Raw genomic sequence first — 12329 nt, forward strand, 5'->3', positions numbered from 1 at the left:
TTGTTATTCTGTTATTGAGCTGTTTGTATATTTTGGAGATTGATCCTTTGTCCGTTGCTTCCTTTGCAAATATTTTCTGACATTCTGAGGGTTGTCTTTTCATTTTGTTGATGGTTTCCTTTACTGTGCGAAAGCTTTTAAGTTCCATTAGGTCCCATTTGTTTTTTTTGTTATTATTTTCATTACGCCAGGAGGTGGGTCAGAAAAGATCTTGCTGTGATTTATGTCAAAGAGTGTTTTTCCTATGTTTTCCTCTAAGAGTTTTATAGTGTCTGGTCTTACCTTTAAGTCTTTAATACATTTTGAGTTTATTTTTGTGTATGGTGTTAGGGAGTGTTCTAATTTCATTCTTTTACATGTAGCTGTACAGTTTCCCCAGCACCACTTATTGAACAGATTGTCTTTCTCCATTGTATATTCTTGCCTCCTTTGTCATAGATTAGGTGACCATAGGTGCGTGGGTTCATCTCTGGGATTTCTATCCTGTACCTTTGATGTATATTTCTGTTTTTGTGCCAGTGCCATACTGTCTTGATTACTGTAGCTTTTAATATAGTCTGAAGTCCTCCAGCTCCACTTTTCTTTCTCGAGATTGCTTTGGCTGTTCGGAGTCATTTGTGTTTCCATACAAATTGTAAAATTTTTTGCTCTAATTCTGTGAAAAATACCATTGGTAATTGATAGGGATTGCATTGAATCTGTAGATTGCTTTGGGTAGTATAGTCATTTTCACAATATTGATTCTTCCAATCCAAGAACATGGTATATCTCTCCATCTGTTTTTGTCATCTTTGATTGCTTTCATCAGTGTTTTATAGTTTTTTGAGTGCAGGTCTTTTGTCTCTTTAGGTAGGTTTATTCCTAGGTATTTTATTATTTTTGTTGCAGTGGTAAATGGGATTGTTTCTTTAATTTCTCTTTCTGATCTTTTGTTGTTAGTATATAGGAATGCAAGAGATTTCTGTACATTAATTTTGTATCCTGCAACTTTACCAAATTCATTGATGAGTTCTAGTAGTTTTCTGGTGGCATCTTTAGGATTTCCTATGTATAGTATCATGTCATCTGCAAACAGTGATAGTTTTACTTCTTTCCCAATTTTGATTTCTTTTATTTCTTTTTTTTCTCCAATTGCCATGGCTAGGACTTCCAAAACTATGTTGAATAAGTGTGGCAAAAGTGGGCAACCTTGTCTTGTTCCTGATCTTAGAAGAAATGCTTTCAGTTTTTCACCATTGAGAATGATGTTGACTGTGGGTTTGTCATATTTGGCTTTTATTATGTTGAGGTAGGTTCCCTCTATGCCCACTTTCTGGAAATTTTTTTTATCATAAATGGGTGTAGAATTTTGTCAAAAGCTTTTTCTGCATCTATCGAAATGATCATATGGTTTTTATTCTTCAGTTTGTTAATATGGTGTATCACATTGATTGATATGTGTATATTGAAGAATCCTTGCATCCCTGGGATAAATCCCACTTGATCCTGGTGTATGATCCTTTTAATGTGCTGTTGAATTCTGTTTGCTAGTATTTATTTGTTCAGGATTTTTGCATCTATGTTTATCAGTGATATTGGCCTGTAATTTTTCTGTGTGTGTGATATCTTTGGTTTTGGTATTAGGGTGATGATGGCCTTGTAGAACGAGTTTGAGAGTGTTCCTCACTCTGCAGTCTTTTGGAAGAGTTTGAGAAGGATTGGTGTTAGCTGTTCTCTAAATATTTGGTAGAATTTGCCTGTGAAGCCATCTGGTCCTGGACTTTTGTTTGTTAGAAGACTTTTAATCACAGTTTCAGTTTCATTACTTGTGATTGGTCCGGTCATATTTTCTATTTCTTCCTGGTTCAGTCTTGGAAAGTTGTACTTTTCCAAGAATTTGTCCATTTCTTCCAGGTTGTCCATTTTATTGGCATACAGTTGCTTATAGTAGTCTCATATCATCCTTTGTATTTCTGTGGTGTCAGTTGTAACTTCTCCTTTTGCAATTTTATTGATTTGAGTCCTCTCTCTTTTTTTCTTGATGAGTCTGGTTAATGGTTTATCAATTTTGTTTACCTTCTCAATGCACCAACTTTTAGTTTTATTGATCTTTGCTGTTATTTTTTTCATTTCTATTTCTTTTATTTCTGCTCTCATCTTTATGATTTCTTTCCTTCTGCTAACTTTGGGTTTTCTTTCTTCTTCTTTCTCTAGTTGCTTTACGTGTAAGGTTAGATTGTTTATTTGAGATTTTTCTTGTTTCTTGAGGTGAGATTGAATTGCTATAAACTTCCCTCTTAGAACTGCTTTTGCTGCATCGCATAGGTTTTGGGTCATCGTGCTTTCATTATCATTTGTTTCTAGGTATTCTTTTATTTCTTCTTTGATTTCTTCAGTGATCTCTTGGTTATTTATCAGTGCAGTGTTTAGCCTCCATGAGTTTGTGTTTTTTACAGTTGTTTTCCTATAATTGATTTCTAATCTCATAGTATTGTTGTCAGAAAAGATGCTTGATACGATTTCAATTTTCTTAAATTTTCCAAAGCTTGATTTGTGACCCAGGATGTGATCTATCCTGGAAAATGTTCTGTGTGCACTTCAGAAGAAAGTGTATTCTGTTGCTTTCACCTGGAATGTCCTATAAGTATCAATTAAATCTATCTGGTCTATTGTGTCATTTAAAGCTTGTGTTTCCTTATTTTCTGTCTGGATGATCTGTCCATTGGTGTAAGTGGAGTGTTGAGGTCTCCCACTGTTATTGCGTTACTGTCATTTTCCCCTTTTTTGGCTGTTAGTATTTGCCTTAGGTATTGAGGTGCTCCTATGTTGGGTGCATAAACATTTATAATTATTCCGTCTTCTTCTTGGATTGATCCCTTGATCATTACATAGTGTCCTTTCTTTTCTCTTGGAACATTCTTTACTTTTAAGCCTATTTTGTCTATATGAGTATTGCTCCTTTAGCTTTCTTTTGATTTCCATTTGCTTGGAATACCTTTTTTCCACCCCCTCACTTTCCATCTGTACGTGTCCCTAGGTCTGAAGTGGGTCTCTTATAGACAGCATATATACAGGTCTTATTTTTGTATCCATTCAGCCAGTCTGTGTCTTTTGGTTGGAGCATTTAATCCATTTTCATTCAAGGTAATTATAGATATATATGTTCCTATTACCTTTCTCTTTATTGTTTTGGGTTTGTTTTTGTAGGTCCTTTTCTTCTTCTTCTCTTGTGTTTCCTGCCTAGAGAAGTTCTTTCAGCATTTGTTGTAAAGCTGATTTGGTGGTGCTCAATTCTCTTAGCTTTTGCTCATCCCTAAAGCTTTCGATTTCTCCATCAAATCCGAATGAGATCCTTGATGGTTAGAGTAATCTTTGTTGTAGGTTTTTCTCTTTTATTACTTTAAATATATCCTGACCCTCCCTTCTGGCCTGCAGAGTTTCTGCTGAAAAAACAGCTGATAACTTTATGGGGATTCCCTTTTACATTATTTGTTGCTTTTCCCTTGCTGCTTTTAATATTTTTTCTTTGTGTTTAATTTTTGTTAGTTTGATTAATATGTGTCTTGGTGGTTTCTCTTAGGGTTTATCTTGTATGGGACTCTCTGCAGTTTCTGCACTTTGGTGGCTATTTCCTTTCCCATGTTAGGGAAGTTTTCAACTATAATCTCTTCACATATTTTCTCAGATTCTTTCTCTTTCTCTTTTTCTTCTGGAACCCCTATAATTCGAATGTTGTGTGTTTCATGTTGTCCCAGAGGTCTCTGACACTGTCCTCAATTCTTTTCATTCTTTTTTCTTTATTCTGCTCCTCAGCAGTTATTTCCACCATTCTATCTTCCAGCTCATTATTTGTTCTTCTTTTTCATTCTGCTGTTGATTCCTTCTAGTGTATTTTTTTGCTTCAGTTATTGTGTTGTTCATCACAGTTTTATGTTCTTTAGTTCTTCTAGGTCTTTTTTAAACATTTCTTGTATTTTCTCAATCCATGCCTTCATTCTATTTCTGAGATTTTGTATCATCTTTATTAGTATCATTACTCTGAATTTCTTTTCAGGTAGGTTGCCTATTTTCTCTTCATTTATTTGGTGTTGTAGGTTTTTACTTTGGTCCTTCATCTGTAACACATTTTTTTGTCAACTCATTTTTTTTTAATGTGTAGGGCTTTGTTCCTGTCTTACTGGTTGTTTGGCCTGAGGTGTCCAGCACTGGAGTTTGCAGGCAGTTGGGTAGAGTGAGGTCTTGGTGCCGAAGTGAGGATCTCCGGGAGACCTCACTCTGATTAATATTTCCTGGTGTCCGAGGTTCTCTGTTAGTCCAGCGGTTTGGACTTGTTATCCCCACCTCAGCAGCTCAGGCCCGACCCTCAGCCTGGGAAACAAGATTCTGCAAGCCGTGTGGCATGGCAAAAAAAAGAAGAAAAGAAAAAGTATGATATCGAGGAATAAAAAATAAAGTGAAAGTAGAAAAATAAAAAATATATTGGAAAAACTAGAAATATAAGTGAAACAACAACAACAAGGTAAAACAGAACCAAAACAGGAAAAAAAAAAAAAAGAGGCAGGGAAGAAACCAAAAGGAGCAGAACAATCACAAAGAGTAAAAGATAAAATAAAATTAGAAAAATGAAAGACTTAATAGAAAAAATAAAAATATAAATGATACCACCACAATGTAAACAGAACCACAACGTTTAAAAAAAAAAAAGAAAGAAAAAAATGAAGAAAAGAAAAAGGGGCTGGAAAAAGCCTTGGCTTGGGCCGAGGACCTTAGGTGGTGGGGGGGGGTTTAAGGTGGGGGCGGGCCCCTAGGCTCAGGACCTGCACAGCCGGAAAGGACAACATGGCTGGAGGGGGCCTCAGAGCATGGATTAGAGTGCAGGGGCAGGGTTTGGGCTCTGCACAGCCAGTGGTGGCCTTGGAGTGCAGAGGATCAGGCCCAAGACCTCAGCAGGCTCCGTATGGCCCAGGTGGGCGGGGGAAACACTGGCTTTGTTCCTTTCTGATCCTCCAATCTCCCGAGGGTCTCTCTGCATCCCCGTTGCTCCCCTCACTGTGGGTGGGCCACTCTAGGTGTGGGAACCCCTCCCCCAGCCGCCCCACAGGGGCATCCATCCCATCCTGCCTCCATTTCTTCTCCCCCACGCCACGTCCTACCTGGTTACTTGAGGGTTCTTCCCATCCCCTTCGGTGTCCGTGGCCCCTCACAAGTGCCTGGTAGGTGCCCTAGTTGTAAGGAGATGTGAACTCTGTGTCCTCCTATTTTGCTATCTTGACTCTGCCCCCTCAGATTTTAGTGTTAACCTTTCTCTTAATTGATTTCTAGTCTCATTTCATTGTGGCCACATAACATAATCTGTGTGCCTTCAATTCTTTTAAATCATTTAAGGGTAGGTCAGGATATGGTCACTTTTGCTATATGTTTCATAGGCACTTGAAAATCATGTGTATTCTGTTGATTAGATTCTGTTGGTTGCTGGTGTTATTGAGTTCTTGTGTATCATTGCTGATTTATTTTAGAGAGAAGGACATTCAGGTCTCTAGCATTATAGCTATAATAAATGCATTTGTCTGTTTTTCTTTTCAGGTCTATCAGTTTTTGCTTCCCATTACTGCACCTCTTTTGTTTGATATGTACACATTTAGGTTTGCTATGTCTTCTTGCTGGATTGACATTATGTGATATATCTCTTTGTCCCTGATACTTTTCTTTGTTGATGTCTACTTTACCTGATATTAATATAGCCACACCTGTTTTCTTTTAATTCATGCTTATATAGTATATCTTTCTCTATCTTTTGACTTCCAACCTACTTATATCATTCTGTTTGAAGTGAGTTACTTTTAAGAAGTATAAAGTTGGGGTTATTTTTTTTTTAAATCTATTCTGATCTCTGTCTTTTAATTGGTACGTGTGTATGTATGTGTGTGTGTGTGTGTGTGTGTGTGTGTACCATTTACATTTAGTACAATTATTGAATATGTTAGTACTTAAGTTTGCTTTTTGGTTGTTTGTTTTCTGTTTATTCTGGTTTTTTGTTTTTTGGGGTTTTTTTTGCGGTATGCGGGCCTCTCACTGCTGTGGCCTCTCCTGTTGCGGAGCACAGGCTCCAGACACACAGGCTCAGCGGCCATGGCTCACGGGCCCAGCCGCTCTGTGGCATGTGGGATCTTCCCAGACCGGGGCACGAACCCGTGTCCCCTGCATTGGCAGGTGGACTCTCAACCACTGCGACACCAGGGAAGCCCTGTTTATTCTGTTTTTAATTTCTCTTTTTTCTTTTTTCTGCCTCCTTTGGGTTACTTGAACCTTTTTTAGGATTCCATTTTCCGTTTTCATTCTGCTATAATGATTCTGGGTGTATATCTTTGTATAGATGCTTTAGAGGTTGTTCTAGGATTACATCACTTACATATGTACATGTATACATTCAGCCCTCCATATCTGTAGGTTCCACATCTGCACATTCAGAGGACTGAGCGTACTATGCCAGCCATTTAATATAAGGGAGTTAAGCATCTGAGGAGCTTGGTATTGGATGGGGAGGAGTGTCCTGGAACCGATCCCCTGTGGTTACCAAGGGACAACTGTATGTAATATATATATGTGCATGTATATAATATATACTTTGTAATTGCTCACTGAGGTTTTTCTCTGATGGCTGCTTAAAATTCTTGGCACATAATTCAGACATCAGTGTCATCTCACTGTTGATGTCTGTTGATTGTTTTTTCTTGTTTAATTTGATATATTCCTGGTTCTTAGCTCTATTGAGTATTATATAAGACTCTAGATCTTATTTAAATCTTGTATTTTAGTGGGGGGGTTTTTTTAAACACTGCTCTTTTCGGTTTAGGTTACCACCTCATTGCTGCCAGGTTGAGAAGGAAGTCCAGACTTTCCACTATACCTCTGTTGATACCAAGGAGAGGAAGGGCTCCTTTCTACTGCTGGACAGAATTAGAAGTTTAGGCTCCCCTCTCTGCATCCTCTGATACCAATCTCAGCCTCAGATTATCCGCTGATAACAAGAGGCACCTTGTTATTGCTCCTCACGTGGTCTCCAGTGACATCATTGGGGATGGCCTTGTTGCTGCTAATCAGTAGTGGAAGTCCTGATTCTTTACTCGGCCTCTGACTGTACTCCAGCCAGGAGGGGGTGGAATGCCATGTTACTGCCAGGTGGGGGTAGAAGTTCAGGCTCCCCACATGCCACATGATTGCCACTGATTGGGGGGGGTTGTTGGTGGCCACTTGTTACCACCCAGAAATGATTAATGTCCTGACTCCCCACTCAGCCTTCACCAACAGCATTCCTTTGGGGGAATGGGAGGAGGAGAGCTGAGGCACCTCATTACAGTCTGGCAAGGGTGGAATTCTTGGCTCTCCATTCCACTTTCGCTGACATTGGTGGGATAGAGCCCCAGTTTTTTTGTGCTGTTTGTCAAAACTTTTGTCTTGCTAGGTTGCTCTTTTTCCTGGTCCTTTGCCTAAAGAGATCATGTTTTTCTTGGATCTCTTTATGTGTGTGCCCATTGGTGTTCAGTGTTGTCAGCTTCTTCACTACCTATGATATATTAGGCAAAAATAAAACCCAAGGAACTCATCACTGTCTTGTTCCTTGGGTCTGAAGTTCACTAGCCAGCCTGCCTGTTTCTCTCCACTTCTCACAGGCTCTGTATGTTTGTGATATATATTTTTATATATGTCCAGGGTTTTTAGTTGTGCTTAGCAGGAGATACAGGGAAAAGTATGTCTACTCTACTTTACTAAAGCAGAGGTCTCATTTTTTATAGGAGTAATATTTATAAGAATTAAATTAAATGCTGTGTGAGACCCATGGCCCAGTACCTAACACATGGTACTGGCTCTATAAATGTTAGCTCTTATTTTTGTCATGTATGTCTTTCTTATTCAGAATGATCTTAAATTGTCATGGTAAGTTTTGACCAGTACATTTATGGTTGGATCTTTTGAGCACTAAAATTACTTTCTGAGCTTTCATTTGATATTAAAATCCAGGGTCAGAATAGTATTGAAAAGAGCATGGACTTTGAGTGAAACAAGCATGTTTCTGTTAGTTTTGTGTCTTACACCTTATTGTTTAATCTCAGCCTCAATTTCCCATTTTGAAAAAGTCATTATTAATACTAATCTTAAAGGATTATGAGCATTGAATGAAATAGCTGTATAAATTACTTATAACTTCTAATATTTTCAGGTTTGTTATATCACAGATAAACTATGAAAATTGAGTCTCTACCATTCATTTGCTTATCAGTGTTTACCTGTTAACAGAAATGAAAGTTTTGCCATATAGTATTGTTCTCTGATTTGTTGCTTTAAAGGTCCAAAATGATTCGCTTTGATAGGGATGTAAGTGCTTAATTTAGATTATTGTAATCATTATCAAAAATTTCCCTCCATATCTCCCCTTTTTTGTCAGTGTATTAACATGCTCAAATTTCTCCCATCTAAAGCAAAACAATATTTCTTAGAATTGCACCTCTAGTCCCAACCTCACTGAACTTAAAAGAAAAATTTATACAAATTTGTTCATTATTCCCTCTTAAAACCACTGTAATCTGGCCTCTCCCCACCCCACCCTCAAATCATCGGTGACTTCAGTCCTTACCTTACCTAATCTCTCTCAGCTTTTGATAATATGGGAACTGCTTCATTCTTGAAATTCTCTTCCTTTGGCTTCCACCATCTTTCCTAATTTTCTTGCATTTCTCTTCTTGTTCTTTGTGAGTTTTTTCTCAGCTGTAGAACTTTTTCACCTGTATCTACTACAGATTGTATTTTCCATTATATTTTCAGTTTGTGTAGACCATCACCTGGTATGTAGCAGATGCTGCATAAATAATTCTTCAACTTAAATTGTCTATCCCTTAAGATTAGTTATCCTTGGTGTTCCATCCTTGGCCCTCTTCTCTGCTAATTCTACTTATTTTCCTTGATTGATTTTTATTAATTTCAATGGCTTTAGTTATCTTGTGGATCAGATCCCTCTTCCCCTTTCATATATTTTCCAGTGCCCTTTCTCTTTGATTGTGCTTATAATCGTTGATTAAGTAGAGCCTCCATGTAGAAATTCACTCAAGCCAAATTGACAAAATAGGACATTTCAGCTTCTCTGCTTGACCATTCTACATAGAGTAAACATGGAGGGCTTTAACTTTTAACCACTTTACAAAAGTGAATACCTGTGTGTAATGCTGATGTATTAGTTGATACTTGAAAATTTCAAATAAAGCCATTTTACTTACATTACTAGTTATAGAAATAAAAATTACAATATACATTTATCGTTGGTTTCACTTCTTATCTATGAGCCTCAGTAACTGACTTAATCCAAGGTCCAAATTATTTATGTATGTATTATAACTTGGTATAAATAATTAGGTATAAATTATATATACACATACAGTGATATTTAAACGTACTGCAAACCATGTTGCTTTTATTCAACGTTGTACAGGAGGTCTTAGCTACTACTGTAGTACAAAAAAAGAAATAAAATTGGTAAAAAATAGGAAAGAAAAGCAACCTTAGTATTTACAAATGATGTAATTTTTATGCAGAAAACACTAGACAATCAACAGATAAATATTTAGATTAATAAATATGCTTATTGAGTTGCTGGGATTAAAATTAATATTCATCAATCAAGATAATCCTATTTGTTGTAATAGCTGCATCTCAGTGGCTTAACAAAATTAAATTTGTTTTTCATTAAGAAAAAGTGTTTGGATTTTTTAAAATTGATATTCTCATTACCAATGCCAGTGAACATGCGTATCTGTCCCATTAGATAGTAAGCTCCATGAGAATAGGAGCCACACCTTTGTTACTCACTGCTATATTCTTAGCAGAATGATATTTCTAAAATGTAAATCCAGTGGTATAATGCCACTCCTTAAAAGTTTTCTAAATATTCCTCATTACCTATAGAATGAAACCCAAGCCCCCTTGCATGGTATGTAAGACTTTGCATGAGCCATTCCCTATTTACTACTTAAGCTTTTTTTACCCTATCCCCTGTCCTCAACTTTGTATTTCTCCAAAGGGGCCATAATAACTCTTATCCATGCCTTTGCATTTATAACTTAATTTTTTCTCTTGGAGATGTCTTTCTCACCTTTGGTAACCATTTTCCTTTTTTTTCTTTTTTTTTTTTTAACAGCTCAAGTACTGTACTCATCAGGATGGCTTCCTCAATCCTCCTCCTCCCCTCTCTATTTTGTCCTTTCCACCCCTGAAAGCAAATCTGAATGTTGTCCTTCCTCTATGCTTCCATAACACTGCTCATATCTCTATTATGACCCTTATACAGTTTACTTATTTCTTTCCCCACTAGCCTATAAACCTGTAAGAGCAGGGATTCTGTGCCTCATTTATCTTTATATTCCCAAATGTATGCACAGGTTTGAAACCCAGAAGATTTTAAATAAAAGTTTATAGAATAAGAAAGATCAGTGTTAAGGCTGTTGGGGCAATTCAAGTGAGAATGATGAGAGCTTAAACTAAAAGAATGGCAGTAGGGATGGAGAGAAGTGGTTTTAAAATGGATGTATATGGTTGGTGAAAGACGGCTTCCAAGTGTCTAGCTTGGGAAGTGTAGTGGCCGTTCATCCAGATGAGAAATAGAAAAATAATAGAGTTATGGCGGGGGAAAACCAACATGATACTACTTAAATTTTGGTAGTTTCCAGTGGTAATTATGACCACATTAAAGAATTGGAAAGTAGAGATACCCTTAAATGTCCAATAAGAATGTATTTTAAAATTAAGTTGTAGAAAAAAATTTTATGTATACACACACATACGTAATCAATCACATACAGAATGAAAGTATTATGAAACAAGTATTCAGTATCTACCCAAATCGTTTCCTTCATCTCTCCCTGATTAGATGGCTTGGAAGTCAGGGTAGTAATTTCTGCTGTAGATTGTCCCATGTGGATCAAAAATCCTTGTCAACACCTATAATCCTAAACTTTGAGGGAACTTTTAAAAACCCAGACGAATCTAAGCTTATAGGAGATAAATTTATTTTTCCATCTTCAGTATCTAACTTCCTCTAATAAAGAAGGATTTAAATACATATCTTTAAATGAATGAGAATTCGGAGCAGTTCCAATGGGTGTGTAGGTGATAAGGACTGAGTCTTTCAACCAATTCTGTGATTCTTTGAGGCAGGCCATGGAGAGACCCTATATTGCTGTTACAGATTATTGATGCTGTAGCCCATTGCTAGACTTGAGAAATAGACCAGGAGTAACACCCTGGCCTCATTGTGTTGTTGAGAAGATGCTTTGATCCTTTTCACAGCACTAACTCATGTCTATCTAGTGTATATCACGCTGGTTACCTGCTCTGTTATACTACCCCTTGTGTAGTATAAATACTCCCTGGCTAGTCCCTTTAAGTATTCCTTTCTATCATTATGGAGTCAGAAAGAGGAGGCTGGCTCAAGTCTCCACCAGTTGTCTCTCTTCTTTTCATTGATCCTGATACTCCATATAAAACTACTTTGCAGTGATAGCTCTTATGTTCAGCTTTCCTCTTAAGCCCCAGGAATTATTAGAGAACTGCTTCTGCTGTCCCTCCCCCTACCACCTTTTAAATGTAAACATTTTGATTAATGTCATTTAAATGATTTCTTTGGCTTTTATGTTAACTTTCTAATAGAAAATAAGTACTAACTTCCATTTATTTAGCACATAGTAAATGCTAAACTATTTATTATTTTTAATCTTCTCAATAACACAACTATATAGGTAAAGTTTATCCTTATTTTACAAATGAAGAAAATGAGAATCAAAGATCAGAAGTTACTTGCCTCAAATGTATCACAAGTATATTGCTGAGCCAGCATTGGAACTCAAGTCTTATCCTCTTCTAAAGCCCTACTCCTTCTTCTGTTTCATATTACATCCTACCCCTGGGAAGATATATGATTTTATAGTTATTAGAAAAGGAGGAAAAACATGTAATTTTATAAACAGTTTTACAGGTGACTTAAGAAGTATGCCTTGTGAGGTGAGGAATTACTGGGATATTCCTTTTCATCCTAGGTCAGATGTTATCAACATTCTTTTGTTGTTGTTGTTTTGTTTGGCCGTGCCACACATCTTGCAGGATCTTAGTTCCCCTACCAGGAATCAAACCCAGGCCCCAGCAGTGAAAGTACAGAGTCCTAACCGCTGGAGCACCAGGGAATTCCCTCAACATTCTTAAGTAAAGATTTGCACTGTTGTGATGATTATCTTTGTACCCCACTCTAACTTGGAATATTCTTTTCATCCTAGATCAGATGTTATTAACATTCGTACATAAGATTTGCA

General features: G+C 37.0%; 1 protein-coding gene across 1 annotated transcript in view; it reads left to right on the forward strand.

Moving 5' to 3' along the window:
• KBTBD3 (kelch repeat and BTB domain containing 3) overlaps nt 1-12329 on the forward strand; it is a 49516-nt gene that overhangs the window by 27865 nt on the left and 9322 nt on the right. The window lies entirely within an intron of this gene.

This window comes from Monodon monoceros, unplaced genomic scaffold, assembly GCF_005190385.1.
Source record: "Monodon monoceros isolate NGI ecotype Baffin Bay Population unplaced genomic scaffold, NGI_Narwhal_1 Super_Scaffold_7, whole genome shotgun sequence".
NCBI classification, from domain to species: Eukaryota; Metazoa; Chordata; class Mammalia; order Artiodactyla; family Monodontidae; genus Monodon; species Monodon monoceros.